The following is a 20,237-nucleotide window of genomic DNA, read 5'->3' on the forward strand; positions in this document are numbered from 1 at the left end:
AAGCAACAAGTTCCGCCTTCTGCAAAACCCACCAATCAGCATTCATCCTTCAGCATACCTCATCTGCATAACAACTGCCGTCCCCCGGACCTGAGTGAGGACTATGGGCGGGGAACGTTCATCCCTGCCCCTCTCTCTTTCAGACACACCCCTTTCACGTTCAGTATACCCACCAATCAAAACTTACCTCTCAGTACCCCTCATTTGCATAAGAACCCACCAATCAGCTCCCACCCAAGGAGAGAAATAACCAAGCCGCTGGAAGGTTCTGGAACTCCAGTGTAAGTGCAGGCTTCGTCTCGCCGTTTTTCCGAAGATTGTCACGTCTTTGTGGTTGAGCTGTCTCATTTTTTTCTCTTTGACTCTGACACTTCTACGTCCAGGCTGTGGAAAATGAAGGCGGGATAAAGGGAAAGAGTAAAATCAAGGCGCGTGAGCTGCTTCTTAAAGTTCACGACTAACATCACAATAAGCAAGAAGAGATTGCGCCGGCGCACCAGAGATGAAGAAGGGAAAGTGCATTTCTGCAGAGGACGTCGGGAGTGATATTGCCGCTTGCTCCCAACCCCTGTGCCCAGCTCCAAACCGGAGCCCGCACCACCGGTCCCACTCCGGAAGGGCTTGCTGCAAGTTCTGTGCGTAAGCCGCTCTGTGGTTAGCCTGTTGCACACTGGTTTATTCCCAAGGCCTCAGCGCCTCGTCAGAAGATTTTTGTGTTTGCCCCTTACGGTCTTGGCTGGAGAACGCGTCAAGGAATCCAGGGAGGAGGCCACCAGTAACAAACTGACACAAAGTGCTTTTAGATAATTTTGCTGAGTTAGGGCGGTGCTAAGAATTCGGCTTTGAAATGCAGTTACGTGGCGGTACACATGCACTGAGAGAGAAACTGCAGTATGATCTGGAACTGAGGTTTAGGTAAGTAGGTTTTCAGGATGTTGATACGAAAATCTTTCCACATGGGATACTCTACCTTATCCCCTATCACTCTGTCGCAGTTATGTTTATTCCTTTCACATTGCTGATTTCATGCTTTTCAACATTCCTCCAAAAATCTCCTTATAGACTTTTTCTCTGCCTAGTTAAAGAGGTAAACAGTTGATGGAAAAGGCTGGAGGTTCCCAGCAGGAAGTGCTGGGGCCCCACTTTGCTGATGTGGTTTCCGCTTCTCTTAGGACGGTAGCTCTTTGCTGCCCTCTGTGGGTATAAGTGTGGTTTCCTTCAAGGTCCTTGAGTTCCGGACTCACCAGAGGGTGCCTGGCTCATGGGGTAGGAAAGAGTCAACCAGTTTAAAGTCGTAAAACACATCCCTTGGTTGCTAATTTTCTTACGTAGTTTTCTTGTGTGGTTTTCTTCCAGATTGAGCCCAAGCTGATTGGCTTCAGCTTCCTGTTCCCTGCTTCCCTCGCACTGTATCTCCGGGTTTTACCTTCTTCCTCACTTAATCATCTGTTATGTTGCTAAGTACGAGGCTTCCTGCTAGGACCCCGGAAGAGGAAAGTGAATAAAACGTGGCTCCCTGAACTTCAGCGCACAGTGAGCTGGGGGAGACAGAAATGTAACTCATGGTGAGTGACTCTTGTCTTATCTTCGTCGTCTTTTTTTTTCCATTTAGTGCGACGGCATCAGTTTCCTGGCTGGGGCATGTTCCTGAACTGGTTTTAGTCGATGTATAGATTATCTAGAAATGTTAGTCATCATCATTATTAGTTAGTATGCCCCGTGTCTGAAGCTTTTGAATGCCTCTAATTCGTAGAGCCCTTGGTTACCAGTGAAATGTGTGTGGGAAACAGTAACCTTAAGGACCATTAGAAAATTATTTTTAGATCATTCTGATTTTGAGTATGTGTAATTTTTGTGTTATTCTTAAAAAACCCTCCCATCTCAGATACTATACATATTTCACATGTGTATATGTATTTATAAATATCTATAAACAAACATGTAAGTATGTAAGTATGTCACTATATATTTCTAAAAGATAAGGACTCTTTAAAAAGTAACCATAGTACCATTATCACACCTAAAAATTGACCAGTAATTCCTTAATATTATCACATATCCAGTCAAGTTTCACTGATTTTTATCATAAGCTTTTAATTTTACAGCTGATGTGTTTGAATTAGGATCTTTTGGTAAGTCCATATGTCAAGGTGCCTCTTAAATCTTCTTTTTAATCGACAGTTTTCCCCTCGTGTTCTTTATTTTTCCTTGCAATTTATTTGTTGAAGAAACTGAGTAATTTATCCAAGAGGGTTTTTCATAGCCTGGGTTTTGCCGATTGCTTCCCCTTGATATTTGATCTGTTCCTCGGTCTTCTCTGTATTTCCATAAAACTAGTAGTTAGAGTAAAGGTCTGGACTTGAGTTTAAGGTAGAAATACCTCCTGAGTGATGGCATGTACACTGTGATCAGGAGACGCAAAATGCTTGCTTCTCTGTTACGTGAGCAGCCCTGGATGGTCGTTACCTTGACCCACTGGCTCGTAAGAGGTTGCTAATGATAATATTTAATTCCATCATAACTTCTTATGGCTTAGATAGAATACTAAAGAGAAACTTTTCTCATTAACGTTTGGTTACCATGAAATGCAGTTTGTCCTGGAAAGGCAAAGTAAAGGCTTGATTCTTTTATTTTATAAATAGTTTTTAAAGGATGTAAACACTGAAGATTTCAGAGGCTGTAGGCCCCCTCACCCATCTAGTTTTCTCTTCCTTCCTTTGGTTCCTCTGAGATCTGGAATTTCACTCATTCATATTCTCTCTCTTTCATCCAACTTTGTGGGTTTTGGAGAAAGAATTGTAAACTCATTCACACTAAAGTGCAAATGACTAATAACAATTTACAGCATGACTTTTCCAGAGAGATTTTCTGTTGAATTTGCATCAACGTCTTAAATTAGAGAAATGAAATGAAGCTTCTTGGAGAAGACTAGCATTTGTATGCACTTACTATTCTGTGTCGGCTGCCATAGTAAATGATTTACATGTGTTGTCTCGTTTAGCGCCCACAGCGGCCCTATGAGTAAGGTATTCGTTTTACCCCCATTTTACAGATGTGAAGAACAGGGCTCAGCTAAAAAGTGACAGAGGTGAACCTAAAGCCTGGGTTGTCTGGCTTCAAAGCCAGAGCTTTGAGCCTGCCTTTAGATGTAATGTCAGGCATCTTGAATAGGAGAAGAGGGGTGGGGGGAGAGGAGGGCTTCCCAAGCTTGAAATCATCAGCCTGACAGATCTGTTACTTTACTGGGTCCGTGTGTAAGGCAGAGCCTGGCAATCACCCACAAAACCAAAGATGTGCCTCCAGGGGTGTTAACTGTGGAACTGTTCCCAGCAGCAGTGATGTCTCTGCCCGTTGGGATCCTGGTTACTTTCCCGGCTTCTCTTCCCTCTCGTTCACGTGGTCCAGCCACACTGGCCTTTTTCCTGCTTCTCAAACATGCCAAGCTCCATTCATCGCCTGTTCTTTCCCTGGGTTTTTATAGCCTGGCTTCTTCTCGACATTTCGGTCTTAGCTTAAATGTCAGCCCCCCAGAGACATTTCCTCGACCATCCTGTCTAAAGTAGCTACTCCCTACCTCCCAGTCACTCTCTTTCCCAGTTCTCAGTGTCTTTTCTCTTATTACCCCTTGAAACTATCTTCTCTTTTTCCCTATCAGAACATGGGGAGAACGTGGCCAGTTTTGTCCCTAGCTGGAACCTTCTAGCCTGGCACATGATAGGCACTCAGAAAGCCTTTGTTAAATGAGTGAGTTGGTTCAGGCAGCCTGTGCTCGTGGCATCCTACGTGGCGTCCTGTCTCCCCACCCCAAATCCATCATCATTGGTTCCAGTTAACCACAGGAACTGCCATAGCTGTTACAGTCTGCTCTTCCATCTAGAAAGTCAAAGGTTTCTGCCTTTTGTATTTATAACCAACGCTTAACAAAAATGGCCAGACTTAGTTCCAGTTATAAATTCGGCTGAGGTCCAAGATGATTCATATTTTAACAAAAACCTGTTTGCTTAAGCTTTGTCTGTTTCCCCTGACACAGATTGTGCTGGGAAAAGGAAAGACGTGGGGGAACCTGTTTTTTGGCCACTTTTTTCTTTTTTTCTTTTTTTTTTTTTTTTTTTAGCAGAGAAAGGTTTATTGCAGGGCCAAGCAAGGAGAGTGTGTTGGCCACTTTTCATAGCAGATCCCCAACTCTTCAGTTTTGAAATGGGGCATCTGTCTTAGCTTGTGCTGCTATAACAAAACACCTAGACTGGTGGCTTACATTATAGACATTGATTGCTCACAGTTCTGGAGGCTGGCAAGTCCAAGATCAAGGTTCTGGCAGATTCAGTTTCCGGTGAGGGCTGTCTTGGCTTGCAGATGGCTGCCATCTTGCTGTGTCCTCACAGGGCAGAGAGACAGGGAAAGAGCTTTGGATGCCCTTTCTCTTCTCAGAAGGTAAGTAATTCTATCACGGGGGTCCTGCTTTCTTGATCTCATCTAAACCTAGTTACTTCTCAAAGACCTCACCTGCAAAGACTATCATGTTGAGGGGTTAGGACTTCAATGTTTGAATTTGGGGGTATACAAACATTCAGTTCATAATAGCATCTCTCACATTCTTCTTTCTTGATGTGAACATTGAATACCTCTAGGTGAAGATTACAACAGAAGTGGAAGCAGCTCAGGCATTATTTTTTGTTCGTTTTTTGCATTCTTTTTTTAATTGGAGTACAGTTTACAATGTTGTGTCCATTTCTGCAGTACAGCATAATGTTTCAGTCGTACAGATACATACACTCCTTTTCATAGTCTTTTTCATTACAGGTTATTACAAGATATTGAATATAGTCCCCTGTGCTCTACAGTATAAACTTGTTTATCTATTTTATATATAGTAGTTAGTATTGTATATAGTAGTTAGTATCTGCAAATTTTGAACTTCCGATTTATCCCTTCCCACCCCCTTTACCTAATAAGTTTTGTTCTCTATGTCTGTGAGTGTTTTTGTTTTATAAATAAGCTCATTTGTGTCAGACATTGTTCCAAAGCTGGATGCCAGAAGCACCCGCTGTCCTACCGAACTAAACCCGAAACTTGTGGATTTGCATCGGAGTTCACTGACGGTTTGGGAGGCAGTTTACAGGGTGCTACAGCGGGTGGTCCTAGCATCCCCTGCATCAGAACCACCTGCCTGGGGGTGGTGGTGTTTAAAATGCAGATTGTTAACCCCACCCCAATCCCCTAGTCAGGTCGCCTGAATCAGCGTCTTGAGGGGTGGGGGTGGGGCCTGCGACCGCATTTTGGAGAGTACTCAGGTATACCTTATATTCCCTAAAGTTTGAGAACCACTACCACTAAGAAGTGAGATTATCCTGTACCACAGCCTGCTTATCTCAGGGAGCCCGAGGTGAGTCGCCTGTCACTTCACCAGTTCTCCCTGGGGTTTTTGCCTCTGGCTTGCTTACTTTCTGTTTCACAGGAGTGTGAAAAGTGAGACTTCCTGACAAAAAGTGAGACTTCCTAACAAAAGATATCTCCAAACATTGCTAGAAGCCTCCCCTGTCACAAGAACTTCCTTTGCTCTTTAAAAACAAAAAATTTTTTTTTAAATGTAGGTACTGGGGATTGAACCCAGGACCTTGTCTTTTGCTCTGTTAGATGTTGCTTTTAATTTTTTTTTTTTTAAACCTGAGGAAAGGCATAGTTTATCTTCACCTTGATGTAAACATGGTTTAATATTCAAAGTTTGGGCCTCAAACATCTCTCTCCTGTGTTTTTGTTTTTGTCTCTATGGGTCTTTCTCTGAAAGATTTCCCCCACACCACTCATTTCTCTTTTTTCCTTTTCCTTTTCCTTTTCCTCATCTGAATCCTCTCCATCCTTCAAGAACAAATTCAAGTCTGTTTTCATCCGCTAAACTCCATCTACCCCAGGCTTTTTTCCCTTGAATTCTCAAAGTAGTTGTACCACATTGTTGATTATGTAATTGTGTTCTCTCTGTATTATAAATTTAAGGACAGAGTCTGAAAGGCACTTTTTTTTTAAGTTGAAGTATAGTTGATTTACAATATTGTGTTAGTTTCAGGCCTGAATTGTACTTTTGTTGAATATCTGGTAAGCACCTAATAAGGCCAGGTTGATTGATTGGATCTGTAAGTGAGCATTGCAGAAGCATTGGAAGGGATACAGCTAGATTGAATATAATCACTACAGCTCATGAAGGAGGGAAATTTAAAAGGAAACATCACAAAGTTTCTGGTGTATATTTATACTATTGATGGGAGGATGGATTTTTGGTAGGTATAGACTTGCTAGTCTACCCAATATATTTAAAAACAGGTCTTGTCCTAGAAACACAAATCTTTATGCCTTTGTTTATTAAAGTTTTTTTGGAGTGAGAAATGCCAATTTGTATTGATCAAATTGTTTTTCAGATGGAAATGAGGCAAGACTTTTTAGAAAACTTGAGGAAGGAGACAAAAATGAATCCCTGTGTTGTAGAAAAGGTTACGTACATTTTCTTGTTCCATACTAAAAAGTTTTAAACAGTTTTCTGCGGAATTCTTTTCAGATAAATCCCTTTGGATCTAATAAAGATGAAATCTAATTTTCACCTTATGTTTGATGTGGCTAGGGGCTGGTTAAAGAATTTACTAGTAACTGCTTTGAAGGTAAAAGCCTTTTTTATCTGGCTACTTCTCATGACTGCGTTCACTCAGGGAGGGAGGAGAGGAGAAAACTGAGGCAAAGTATCTTAAAAGTGCCTCTTTTTTCTCTTCAACGATTGCAAACTGCAGCCTTCTAGTCAGTACTTAAGGGATCCAAAGAGATGATGCCGTGGTACCATTCTAGCCCCCTCTAAAAATGTGAGCTGCTCTGTTCCTTTTTTATGTTTCTACTGGGATCACTAGGTAAGTACTCTGTTCAGAGGTCTGAGAGTGTTCCCTCCCCATGTCTTAACCACCTCCCCCACTCCCAGGAATCTGGCTTGTTGTGTGTGCATCCGTCATTCTGGAAAAACCCCCACTAGGTTTTGCCAGCTCTGAGCACACAGACGTTTCCTTCGGGAGCCAGCAGGGGTCAGCTGGAACGCCGGCTGCCCGGCCACGTCTCTTGCCAGGACCAGGACGGCACGAGGAGCCATTTGTTGGTTTCTTGAGCTGAGACAAAGTCTTCGGAGGCATCTTACATGCCTTCCCTATGATTACGTACCCGCTCCTGCTTCGCACCAGGTACCCCTAAGCATCTGCTCTTTCCTGGGCTCGGTACCCTTTCTCCCCTCCCATCAGCCTCTAAGCTGACACCACAAACAATCTCCTTTCCCCCCTGGAGTGGAGCTCTTCTGTTTGTTTTAAATATAAGCTCTGCAGGAGTTGCTTATCTGTGTGAACACGCTCTGGCCTCTCTTGCCAGTTGCTGACACTGACCCCGGTGGTGGGGAATTCCAGCTTGTGGCCTGGTGGGAGAGGGATCTGGGGGTGAGGAAGGTGCTGAGGAGAGAACTGCTGGGAACAGTCCCATGACTCACCGAAGGGTTTAGTTGTCCTTGTCTGAAGAGAGCGAAGATCCCGTATGTCTCAGGGACCAAGCTGATGGAAGAGCTGGTGGCCATTACCTGCCGGAAGGGTCCTGCATTGTGAGAACTGTCCACCTTTCAGTGGCTGGTCTACGTGTGCTATTTTCCTGAGACATCTCTTACCCCAGATCCTCAAAACAGGGCTGGCTACATAGTTTTGTGAGGTCCAGTGCAAGAAGAAAATGTAGGTCTCCTTGTTCAATAACTATTAGGAACTTCACGTTGGCAACTGCAGAGCGTTAAACCAAGCACAGGGCCCTCTGAGCGCAGAGCCCAGCGTGAAGCCTGGCAGGACTGCGCGAGTTCTATGCACATGACGCCAGCCCTAACCCCCAGACATATGGAGGGAAAGCTCTTCCTTGTCCCGGTCCTGAGGGTCAGTGTGAGGGCATCCCAGGCATCCCACATTTGGCGCGTTCCCCATCCTCAGGAACCGGGGTCCTGGAGAGAGAGACCCAGGAGAAGAGGGCTTTTATTCAGCAAATGTAGGACATACGCTGTTTCAGGCGCTGGAGACTCTGCAGTAAACAAAGCAAGGGCCCTGCCCTCTTGGAGCTCAGAGTCTAGTTGAGGGAGACAACAGCAAACGGGCAAATACTTGCATGTAGGGAGGGTGTCAGACAGTGACAGGTACTTCAGAGGAAGGTAAAACGGGGCAGGGAGGATGAGGGCTGCCAACCAGGAAGGGTGGGGTCTTGTAGTTTCATGAGACATGGTCGAGAGGGGCTATTTGAGTTAAGGCATTGAGGGAGTGAGTCATGTAAGTGCCTGAGGGAAGAGCATTCAGGCAGTGGGTCTAGCAAGTGCAGAGGCCCTGAGGCCTCAAGTTTGAGAATGAACAGAGAGGATGGTGTGGCTGGTGTGGCTGGTGTGGCTGACGGGTTTGGAGAGGTTAGAGATGGAGAGAGGCGATGCTGGATCTCATGCAGTAATGACTCTGGATTTTACACTGGATGAGATGGAAGCTTTGGGCGTTAAGACGAAAGTAGGCTCCTCATCTGACTCAGGTTCAGGGCTCCCTCTATACTCTGTTGTGAAGAGACGTGGGGGCAGAAGAGAGAAGGTAGGGTGACCAGGGAGGAGGCTTTTGGAATAATCCAGGTGGTTTTGACCAAGCTGCTTATGGTGGAGGTAATGAGAAACGGTCAGGTTCTAAAAATATTATAATCTTAAGAGGACAAGGAACCAGGTCGGTCTTGTTTATCACGTAATGGTAACACATGTTGGTGCCCAATAAACAGGTATTTAATGAACCAGTGAGTGAATGTAAATATTTCACAAAATTTCTTACAGTAGAGGTGATAAGAAAGAACATTACAAGAATGAAATGAGGCAAAATACCTTGCCAGTGTTTTATAATTTTTTATCCCCCTTTTTGCTTCAGTAAAATCTGGAAAAATGTTAAAGGTCAATTCGTATGAAATTATAACGCCTTAATGCCATACAGCTTGTCAGCCTGAATACGCTAAAATGGACAGTAAGACTGTATTTTTAGTGTGTGGTCAATAGGTGGCGCTGTATCTTGTTAGGGCTTCCTCCGCTACGTCACGTGTGCTGAGGCCACTGGAGTGTTAAACGCAGTTTTAACTGGAGTTCATACTTGGTTTATTGAAAAGTAGATTTGACTTCTCCAATAATTTGGTAGGACCCTCTTGGAATTACAGGTACAAAACTAACATTTGAAAATGTCATTCTTTCTTAAGGTATAACATTTAGGTGTTACTCAAATGATAGAAAATTTCGTCTCAATGTTGGAAACATAGCAGGGCCCACTTGCTGCAGAGGCCTTCACTGCTTGATGGCAATTTAATTTTATTTCCTTCTCCATGTGATTCTATTATATGTGTGTATTTCATATATATGTGTGTATATATATATGTATATGTATGGGGGGGTTGCTACTCTTTGTAAAAAGACCATATACAGTCATTAGATTTATTTTCCTTCTTGAATTTGTGCAGGGAGGAGCCATGCAGGGATGGGTGGTGGAGGGAGGGAGGATCCAGGGGGAAAAAAAGCTGCAGTAAAATTAGGAGGCTGTGAGGTTTTGTGCGAAATTCTATGGACACGTTTCAGGTGGCAAGTTTCTTCCAGCCGTGGGCCTTCTCCAGCTGCTGGGCCGTCTTTCTCCACCCAGAAAGCTCGCTGAAGCAGCCCCACCTCACACGATGGCTTCCCCTGGAAGTGTGAAGCTGGCTCGTCCTTTCTTGTCCGATGCCCACTTTCCTGCCTTTGGAGTTGGTCATCACAGACAAAACCGACCCCTAGTCAGGTATTCTGAGACTCCTGTCTTGTCAGGCTTGAAAGATCAGATGATCAAAGATCCTGATGGGTCCATGGCTTTCCTCTGAGTCAGGCTGAGTAGACATCCCCTTGCAAGATGACTTTTGTCCCCTAAAGAGTCCTGGGTGGTTTTAGAGCTGTGGGTCTCTGAAAGCGAGACTGTCCTTCACAGCGTTAGGGGTGTAGAGCTCCTGAGTCGGAAGGCCTTCAGAGCTGCTCCTGCCAGCGGACCTGGAAAAAGTGCTCAGGCCAGTAGAGTGGCTCCGATTGTTTTCTCTCCAAGCAATAGATTCAGCAAATGTGTGGTGTGTGCCCACTGTGTACCAGGCGTTGTGCTGGGGAAACAGCAGGGAACCATTTCTATCCTCAACCTTTCCTTAGAATGCGTGTCCCTCTTCTTGGCCTCATCTGTAGCCTCGTTCCCTTCTCATAATACTGCTTGTTCTTGGTTCTTGCCTAAAAGTTTTCTAAGAGTCCAGGGCTGGACAGTGTTCTGTCTTTTCACCTCCCCATCATTCATGTATTGGCTTTTTGTCATCCCATGGGTGACAGGCTGGCTCCAAGAACCTCTAGGCATCACGTCCTTGCTCAAGGCAGACAAGGGGATGCACCAAGCACTTCTGTTTCTTTGATCAGAGGAGTGGGTTTTCCCAGAGGCTCCCAGCAGAGTGCCCGTATTGCTGCACTGCTACCTCCAAAAGAGACACTGGGAAAATGAAGACCTGACTTTAGGAAGAAGAAGATTGGGAGTGGCGCCTGAGTTAGCTAACTGCAGATGCCTGCATCTGAGATCCACACTATCCAGTAGGATTAAGCTCTTCCATACAAGTAGCTGTAATATATCAACATCCAGATCATTCTGTCACATCCATTTGCTTTGGGGCCACTGTCTCTCTCTTGTCTCTATCACCTGTTTTCAGACTGGCTGACCTTAACCAGAATCACTGACACCTGGCCTTAGCGTTGCCTGACCCCCACCACCTGTTCAGCCCTGCCTCCTCCCCGACCCACCATGCTTAGGCAGCCCGCTGAACAGCCAGTGCTGAGCAGACATCCTCCCCAAAACGTGCTCCTCCTCCTGCTTTCCCACTGTTGGGTCATCTGTTGATGTCTGTCTCATCTGTCACTGTCATTGGGATCACTGGATTCATCCGTGCTCCCTTCCCTCCTTCATCTCTGACACCCAGAGGTCCCTGAGTCCTGCCCGTCTTATCTCGGGAATACCTCTTGCCTCCTCTCTCTTTGCACGTCCCCAGGTCCACTTCAGGTCCTGATTTCCTCACCCCATTTCAATGCATCCTCCAAACTACCATGATTATCTTTAGGTAACTTGATTGATTGTTCTTTCTTGACCCAAGAGCATTCATGGTTCCTTGTTGTTTCTGTATAAAATAGAAGCAAGGCATTAAGACCCTGTCCTGCCCAGCCTGTCATTCCAGCCCCATCTCCTCCAGGCTCTCTCCCTTGTTCTAGGTCTTTGCTTCCCCAAAGAGGTCTCAGGGCTTTGCTGTGTCGGGAACACTCACTCTGCCCTCCTTCGTCAGCCACCACCTCCTCATCCTTATGAACCCAGCTCAGATATCATCTCTCCAGTGTGGTTTCTCTCCAACCGGATCGTGCCACCTTCCTTTTCTCCTGTTGCACTGTTGGTATCACACTCGTGACATCATTTTTTCACATTTACATCCACCTCCTTTAAGGGAGAACGGGTCTCTGATTTAGCTTCCCATGGTTAGTAGCTGCCGCAGGGCCTGGGACACAGCAGGTGCTCAAGAGATGTTTGTTGAACAAATGGTTTTGGACTGTTGTGGATAGCAGCGGGGGAAATTTCCTGAATGTTGTGCATTTGGTACACTCTTCACATGTGGTCAGTCTGAGTCCTGAAAGTTTAGTAAAGAAAACTTCAGAGAACAAATGTTTACTGCAGTGTAGAGCTCTTCAGTTTCCAGGATTGGAGGTGGTGAGTGTGTGGTTGGTGTTTTTAGAACCAGGCAATGGCTCAGCCCCGTGGGAGCAGATTGCATGAGACAAGCACCCAGAATTGGGGAAATCATGCCAGCCAATCTGTCAGATTTCATCATCTGCTGGTCTTGGGCTGATGACATTCCTAACACACGCCTCTCAGACTTACATCTTGTGAAGGACTGCCTTCAGTTTTCATCTTTTGCCGCTTGCTTATACAACCCATCTAAAAATAATATTTTAAGAAAGCGTCTTACTTATTTTAAGTTTAGTAGATGAATCTTGATGTATTAAGCACAGAATCTGATCCTTTCTGCTCTGTGATGAAATCTTCAGGCATGGAGAAAAGGCAGATCTCTTTTATAGGTTATTTCTTAGCCAAGAAATAACATTTTTTTTCCTTTTAATTTTACACTCCTAAAATTGCAGTTATATAATTGTGAAAAAGCAGTTTGGGGAGAAGTCCATTTAAGACTCAGGGATAGAGGGAGCTGTTACTGTGGACAAAAAAAAAGTTCGGTTATTTTATTTTATCTGGGAAACCTACTTGCTGGCGGGGTGTGGGCATTGGCAGATAAAATGTGTGGGTTGGTAAGTTGTTTGTATATACTTGCGTGGTTGCAGGGGTGTGTGCGCGCGCGCACACCCGTGTGCTTATGTGCATCAGTAATTATGATAAAACCTTAAGTTGACAGAAACGGTGGGAATGATGTAGTTAACTCATGACCACATATCCATCATATGTAAGTGTATGTACTGCCGCCTTGTACCAATAGTGTACAGATAGGTCTCCTCTAACAGTTAGATAATATTTGACACACATTATGTCTTAAGCAGGTTAGATATCTTTCCTGAACACTGTTTATGTTATTAATTTTCTTTGCACTGTTCCCTTTTCAAATTGCTACAAAAGTAATCTTCAATCAAGTTTTAATTACTGTTATTTTCAAAGCAGTTGGATCTGAAATAATGAGGTTTCACTGAAATTTTCTTACTTTTTAGTCCTAGAAGTTAATGATAGTTCTTTCCATCAAGTTGAAACTAAGCAGAGGATAATGTTAATGTCTGAGGTACTTTCCTAGAAAAATATTGCATCTTCCGGTTCAACTGGTGAAGTAAGCATTTGGTCATTGCTGATGAGTTGGAATTTTTGAGGCGATCTCCCATTTTTGAGTCAACAAGACATTGTTCTGATAGGTTGAAGTATAACGTCGCTTCTCCCTTCCCCATATGGGTTTGTATGAGGAGGAAAAAGACACTTCTGAATGGGTGCCTTGGCAGGAATACAGGGATCGGGGATGATTGTACGGGAGACGGAGTGTGTGATCGTGATGAGCCAGTTTGGCCTTGAACGCAGAACTCTGGCCTCTTTGGACTGAATGTTGAGAAAGAACAGCGTGGGTTTCCCAATATTGTTCCAAAGGTGCGGCAGCAATAGTGAAAGCAAAAATCCATTGTTGGAACAATGACTCTCAAGTGGGAGGAGAATGTGGCAAGCCTCCCTTTCTTGTAATGAATTAAGTCCAGGTTTCATGTGAGCGATGGCTTAATTGCTGGTAGGTGACCTTTGATTTTTTTTCTCTTCCACTTAAAAGATTAAGCTTTATTCAGGACCAAGTTGAAGGGAGAACAAAGAGTCAGTAAGTTAGCAGCATAATCTGTTGAGTCATGAGAAAATAAAGGCTTATGCACACACAGAACAGCTCTACTTGGCTGACACACGAGTCGGTCCCTTCAATGCCAAAGGTTCTTACTTCTTCCTCTTTCCCTCCCTGAAGGCTTCGTGCCAGGCACTGAGCCCCTTTCCTTTTCTTATCATTGAGGATTTCCTATCCTTTTGGTAGATAAAGAGATTCCTCTCCTCACTCCCCTGAAACTGCTCGCAAAGGTTGCCCGTGGCCTCCACTTTGCTAAATTTAAAGCTCAGCCTCCGCCTGCATCTTACTTGACCTTTCTGCAGCGTTGACCCCCTTCATTCTTCTCTCTTCTAGCAAACACTTTCTTCTCTTGACTTCCAGGATGTCACAGTTGCCTGGTTTTCCTCCTGTGTCCCTGGCCACTTCTTCCCAGACGCTTGCTGCCTCCTCCTTTCTCCGTGGACACATGCAGGCTGGGACCTCAGAACCCCTGTTCTTCTCGACTTGACTCACTCCTCAACTTGACTCACTCCCTTGGAAGCCTCATCTGGGCTCCTGGCTTTCTACACTGACAGCTCCCACCTGGACGTCTCCGGTCCTCATCTGTCCCTGAATTCCAGCCTCACACAGCCAGCCACCTCTTCCGTGTCTCTACGTCTTCACATGTCTGAATCCGTGGATCTTTCCTTCAAGTTCATGTCTCTCAGAGTCTTCTGCGTATCAGTTAAGGACAGCTTCATCCTTTGAAGTGCAGGAAACATCCCTGACTCCTCTCTTCCCCTCCCCTTCTACATCTCACTCTTGGGGAAATCATGAGATCCAGAATTTATTACCACTTCTCACGACCTCACTGTTACCACTTTAGTCTGATCCACCACCAGCCCCTTTGCGTGGGGTAGTGTGGTGGCCTGGTAACTGGTCTCCAGGCTTCTGTCCCCGTTCTCTGCAATCATCCCTCCCGAGAGCAGCCAGCTCAGTTCTTCAGTACATCATCAGATCATGTCACTTCTCTGCTCCAAACCCTCAGTGACTCCCCATTTCCCTCCAAGTCAAGGCAGAAGTTCTTACCAAGGCCTACAGGGCACTGTAAGTCCTGCCCTTTCCCCTACCCATGACCTCTCTGACGTCCTCTCCTACTACTCCTTCACTGCAGTTCCGTGGCCTCTGATTTTCCTCAGACATTCCAGGTGGGATCTGTTTCCACCTGGGTCTTTGTACCTGATGTTTCATCTGCCTGGAACGTTCTTCCCTGGACTTGTGTGTACTTAACGGGCTTCATTTCAAGCCCTTTCTCCAGTATCGCTTCTTCCTGATGACCCTAGTTACTCCTGCAGTCTGCTGCCCCCAGCACTCCCGAGCTCCGTTTTTCCTCTGTAACACTTCTCATCTATTAACATGCTGTATATAATACGCTTATTTATTATGCTTATTTTTTTATTGTCAGCCTCTCCTACTAGAATGTAATCTTGAGGGCAGGGGCTTTTGTGTTTCATGTCCTAACACCTAGTATGGTATGAGGCACAAGTTCTCAGTAGATATGTGTTGAATGACTAAAAGAAAGTTGTGGATGCCAGGAGCCACAGGCTGGCTTCCTCCCACGTACTGTGACTTGTTCTCTCTGAAGCCTCTTTTCCCTCAAGGCCCCACTTTCTCTAGTGCTTCTTGGGGATTCGGGGCAAGAGTGAAGTCTCCCTTGAGATGGTTTTTGGGAGAGGGAAGCAAAAGAGAAGGGAAGACCTTTCCTGCTCTTGCATGAATGAGTTGGCTTGTACTTACTTGAATGATGGGGCCAGGTAATCAGAGGGCCTGGCCTAGGCTGATATATTTTGTATTCTGATATTTTTACTTAATGTTTTATCATGAGCACTTCCATCACTTTTTCTCTCCTAGTTTTTGTGATTATTATTTTAATGGCTACATATTTAAAATACAGTCCTAGGGAACTATATTGAATATCTTGTAATAACCTTTAATGAAAATGAATATGAAAATGAATATATGTATATATATGCATGACTAAGACATTATGCTGCACACTAGAAATTGACACATTGTAACTGACTATACTTCAATTAAAAAATAATAAAGTAAAATAAAATACAGTCCTAACGACTCAGCCCTCAAGGTCAACCTGTATAAGCCCGGGGATGATCTTGGGTTGCTTTTGAGAACCTCAGGGTGAGGGAGTAGTTAAGGGCACAGGCTAGAGTTTGGCCCTCTGGGTGCAGATCCTGGCTGTGGCCCTTCCCCACCATCTGACTCAAGGCAAGTCATTTAACTGCGTCTTAGTTTCCTCCTCTGTCGAATCGCAGTGGTAGCAGTACCTGTACGGTACCTGGACCTGTGACAGTAACGGGCTTATTTTGGGAAATGAGAGTTCATGTTTACAGAGCACTTGGAACCTTGCTGCTCTGTGTCATATTCAGACCAGCATGATCAGCAGGGCCTGGGGGGCTGGTCAGTAATGCAGGCCCCAGCCCAGACCTGCCGAATCCGATTCTGCATTCTGACAAGCCCCCCAGGTGCTTCCTGTGCCCCCTCAATGTGCAACAGTGACTTCAAACAATGGCTGGGACATACCCCACACTATGTGATGTTGGCTAAGTTTTTTTTTTATTATTATTACTTTTTAATTTAAATAATTAATTTGTGTATTTTTTTTTAAATAGGGTACTGGGAATTGAACCCAGGACCTTGGGCATGCTAAATAAGCATGCGCTCTACCACTGAGCTACACCCCCCTTGCACCCCTCCGGCTAAATTTTAGAGTAGTTTCAATTTTCACAGGTCGGACCTCTGAAACTTGTGTCTTGTCTGTGTCAAGTAGCATCTCAAATAAGTGCCTCTGGGAGCTCAGGCCCCTCACTGCACATCTCAGGGCTTTAGTGTCCTTGTCTGTGATGTGAAAGAGTCAAAAATGAGTGATTTTAGAAGCACCTTGCCAGCTCCGGCCCTATGGAATTCAGTGTTCCTCATCAGTTCATGTTTTACTGAGCAGGGAGTTTAAAAAGACCACGATTTCTTTTGGAAACTAGATAAGAGTAAGGCCTTGGAAAAATGTTCCCAGATATTCTTGTGGTGCAAGCCAACCATACCAGAGTTATTGGTCTTCTTTTTTTATCTCCCAGGTACGTCTTACTCTGTCTTAATGTCTGATTGACATTAAGAACTAGCAGGATCTTGGAGCTCTTGGTGGAAGCTACTCAATCATTAACCTTTTAAGAATAGAAAACAGTGGTCCTTAAAATTATCTATTTTTTGGTGACATAATTGCTTCATAGGCCATATATGAGAGAGAGCAAGATATTCTAAGAGACTAATCTTCTAAAATGCAGTCAGTAATCACGGTCTATTAGTCTGGAAGGGCTCCTAGAAAATAGCTCTTAGTTTATGGACCAGGAAAATGAAAAAGGATGGTGCCTCTCTTGAAAACGTTTTCCATAACCACTTTCAAGATACAGCGTCTTCCTACCATCGTCGGCACAGAGGTCAAACCCCTTGGGCTTGTTGGTAGTCCTGATTCATCTTGATTTGGCCTCAGATCATCTGTTGTGGGCTGAATTGTGTTCTCCTAGATTCATATGTTAAAGCCATAACCCTCAGTGTATTTGTCTTTGGTTGACAGGGCCTTTAGGGGGATAATTAAGGTTAAGTGAGGTCATACAGATGGGGCCCTAATCCAAGAGAACTCTTGTCCTTATAAGAAGAGGAAGAGACACCAGAGAGCTCTGTGCACACACAGAAGAGAGGCCATGTGAGGATACCTCGAGAGGGTGGCTGTCTGCGAGCCAGGAAGAGCAGTCTCACCAGAAGCCAACCCTGATGGCCCCTTAATCTTGGATGTCTAGACTACAGAACTCTGAGAAAATAAATGTCCCTTGTTGAAGTCACTAGTCTGGCATTTTATTAGGGCAGCCTGAGCAGACCAACACAGCATCCTTCCAACTTCCTTACAGCTCCACTTGGGTGTCTCTCTCCTCTTGGATACCCAGGACTTGCCTTCTTCCATATCTTTGATCCTGAATCCTCTTAGGATATCTTTCCTCTCTGTTGTAGATGTCAAAATCTTAACAGGGGGTCTTTGCATATGTAATTTAGTTAAATAGAGTCTTTGCAGATATATTAGTTAAGGTTTGTTTTTTAAATTGAAGCGTATTCAGCTTACAATGTGTCAATTTCTGGTGTACAACATAATGTTTCAATCATACATGTACATATGTATATTCCTTTTCATATTCTTTTTCATTGTAAGCTATTGCAAGATACTGAATATAGTTTCCTGTATACACTGGAAACTTGTCGTTTATCTATTTTGTATATGGTAGTTAGTATCTGCAAATCTTAAACAGTTAAGGGTCTTGAAATGAAATCATGCAGGAGAAAAGGCCATGTGAAGATAGAGGCGGAGATTGGAGTTGTGCTGCCATGAACCAAGGAGAGCCCGGAGCCACCAGGAGAGGGAACAGGCAAGGAAGTCGTCTCCTCTGGAACCTTCAGAGGGAGCACAGCCCTGCTGACACCAATTTTAGCCTTTGGCCTTCAAAACTGAGCGGGGAAGTTTTTGTTATTTGAAACCCCCGAGTCTGTGGAATTTTGTTCCGGCACCCCCGGGAAGCTAATACGCCTTTTCTGATACTCCCAGGGAGGAGTTCCCAGCGGCCCTGTACTTCTTTTCTAGACCCTCTACCTTCTGGTATCAGCTATTTAAGTGCATCCCTTGGTTTCACAAAGACTGGCTTCTGGAGCCTTTGAGCAAGAAAATGCTCATGACAGAGCCTCGGATATTGCAGCCTTTGTGGTCCACAAAAATGTCAGTACTGGACTGTCAGCTTTCCTAAGGGAAATAATGTTAACTTTCCAGGACACAAATCTCAGAATGATGACACCTGCATGTGATACTATCCAGATTAGTTTATAGAGAAGTGTATAGTAGAGAATGAGAATTTCTTAACAATTAATTTAGTGGCAGTTTATAGAAACTTTATGAGGAACATTACTCTGTAGTAGAAAGGGCACCAGACTGGGACTTTAAAACTAGGGTTTTGTTTTTTTTTTTTTTTAAATTGAAGTATAGTCAGTTACAGTGTGACAATTTCTGGTGTACAGCACAATGTCCCAGTCATACATATACGTACATATATTCATTTTCACGTTCTTTTCCATTAAAGGTTATTATAAGATATTGAATATAGTTCCCTGTGCTATATAGAAGAATTTTTAAATCCATTTTTATATATAGTGGCTACCGTTTGCAAATATACTCCCAAATTTATTCCTTCCTACCCCATTTCCCCCTCTAGGTTGGTTTTTGAGTCAAGGTCTTGCTTATTCATGGCTGTGATGCCTTGGGCAAGTCACTCTCTGAGGCTCAGGGCCAGTATTAGCAAAGTGAGGATAAAATTGCCAGTGCTGCCTGCCTCATGGGGGTGTTATGAAGCTTCTATGAGGTAGGTTGTAAGAGAAGGCTCTGGAAGCTGCGGAGCCTCTAAGATCATGAGCTGGGTTGATGATTATCAAGGTGTCCTTTTGGAGTCATGGTCACAATCACAGAGATGCAGGATTTAGACCCATGAAGGAAGTAAGGGACCGTGTAGTGAACTCCCTCATTTGCCACGAGGAAATTGATGCCTGAGAAACTGACTTTTCTGTCTGGTTTGAATCAAGGGGATACACAGTGGGAACCTGTGCCCCTCCTCACTAAGCTGAGAAGCTGTGTGTACAGAACCAACGGCCACAGTGAGAGGAAACCTGCAAAACTTTTGCCTTTGCAGAAACTAACCCAGCTGAGCTCACCTGACAGAATGGTTAGTGAGAACAAGTACACAGTTCCCAGAAACACAATGAAAACTTTGTAGATAATGTTCAACTTGTTTCACAAAATGATTCTTTGAAAGTCATTTTGAAGAATGTGATAAAAATTTTAGCAGTCACCATCTGGTAAGGGCACGCTTTACAATGGCATTTATTCAGGGCCTAGGTTGTAGGGTAATGTTGTGTACTAGATTATTTGACAGACAAGGGTGTGGATTTCTAAAGCAAGTGGATTAGATGGAGATGCCCAAAGAAGACACTGTCAAGTCAGCAGCTCTCAACAAAAGAGGAAAATGAATGATTGTGTCAAAGATGTGACGTAGAGATTGACAGTCTAATTCTTGGACCTGACACTTAAAATGCTAATTCTGGTAATCCTACATGCTTGCCGAGGAAGGATAGAAACATGCTATAAGGCACTGTAGTTGCAAGTGATCTGTTAACTTTAAAATATCTTTTACTGTGGGAAGGAAATAACAAAGATCAGAGCATAAATAAATGAAACAGAGATGAAAAGATGAATGAAACTAAGAGCTGGTCTTTTGAAAAGGTAAACAAAATTGGCAGACCTTTAGTTAGAATCACCAAGAAAAAAAGGACACAAATAAAACAAATGAAAGAGGAAATAATACAACAGATACTACAGAAATATAAACAATAATAAGAGAATACTGCAGACAGTCATACACCAACAAATTTGACAACCTAGAAGAAATGGATAAATTTCTAGAAACATACAACCTACCAAGACTGAATCATAAAGAAGTAGAAAATCAGAACAGACGGGTTACTAGTAAGAAGATAGTCAGTAGTCAAAACCTCTGAACAAGCAAAAGTCCAGTACCAGGTGGCTTCACTGGTGAATTCTCCCAAACATTCAAAATATATAAAGTAAAAAAGAGGAAGGAACACTTCAAAACCCATTTTATGAGGCCAGTATTACCTTGACACCAAGATCAGTCAAGGATGCCATAAGAAAATAATAATATAGG

At 43.9% G+C, this 20,237-nt stretch overlaps 1 long non-coding RNA gene across 4 annotated transcripts in view; it reads left to right on the forward strand.

Annotated features, from left to right (window-relative positions):
• Window positions 1-257: 257 nt before the first annotated feature.
• LOC116149631 (uncharacterized) overlaps window positions 258-20,237 on the forward strand; it is a 135,438-nt gene continuing 115,458 nt past the window's right edge. For 2 of the 4 annotated variants that reach the window (XR_010378484.1, XR_010378483.1), the window contains exons 1-2: window positions 258-915; window positions 1,357-1,565. This is a non-coding gene — a long non-coding RNA (uncharacterized LOC116149631). The remainder of the gene's footprint in view (window positions 916-1,356; window positions 1,566-20,237) is intronic. The other 2 variants (XR_010378485.1, XR_010378486.1) reach the window with 2 other exon arrangements.

This window comes from Camelus dromedarius, chromosome 30, assembly GCF_036321535.1.
Source record: "Camelus dromedarius isolate mCamDro1 chromosome 30, mCamDro1.pat, whole genome shotgun sequence".
Taxonomy (NCBI): Eukaryota; Metazoa; Chordata; class Mammalia; order Artiodactyla; family Camelidae; genus Camelus; species Camelus dromedarius.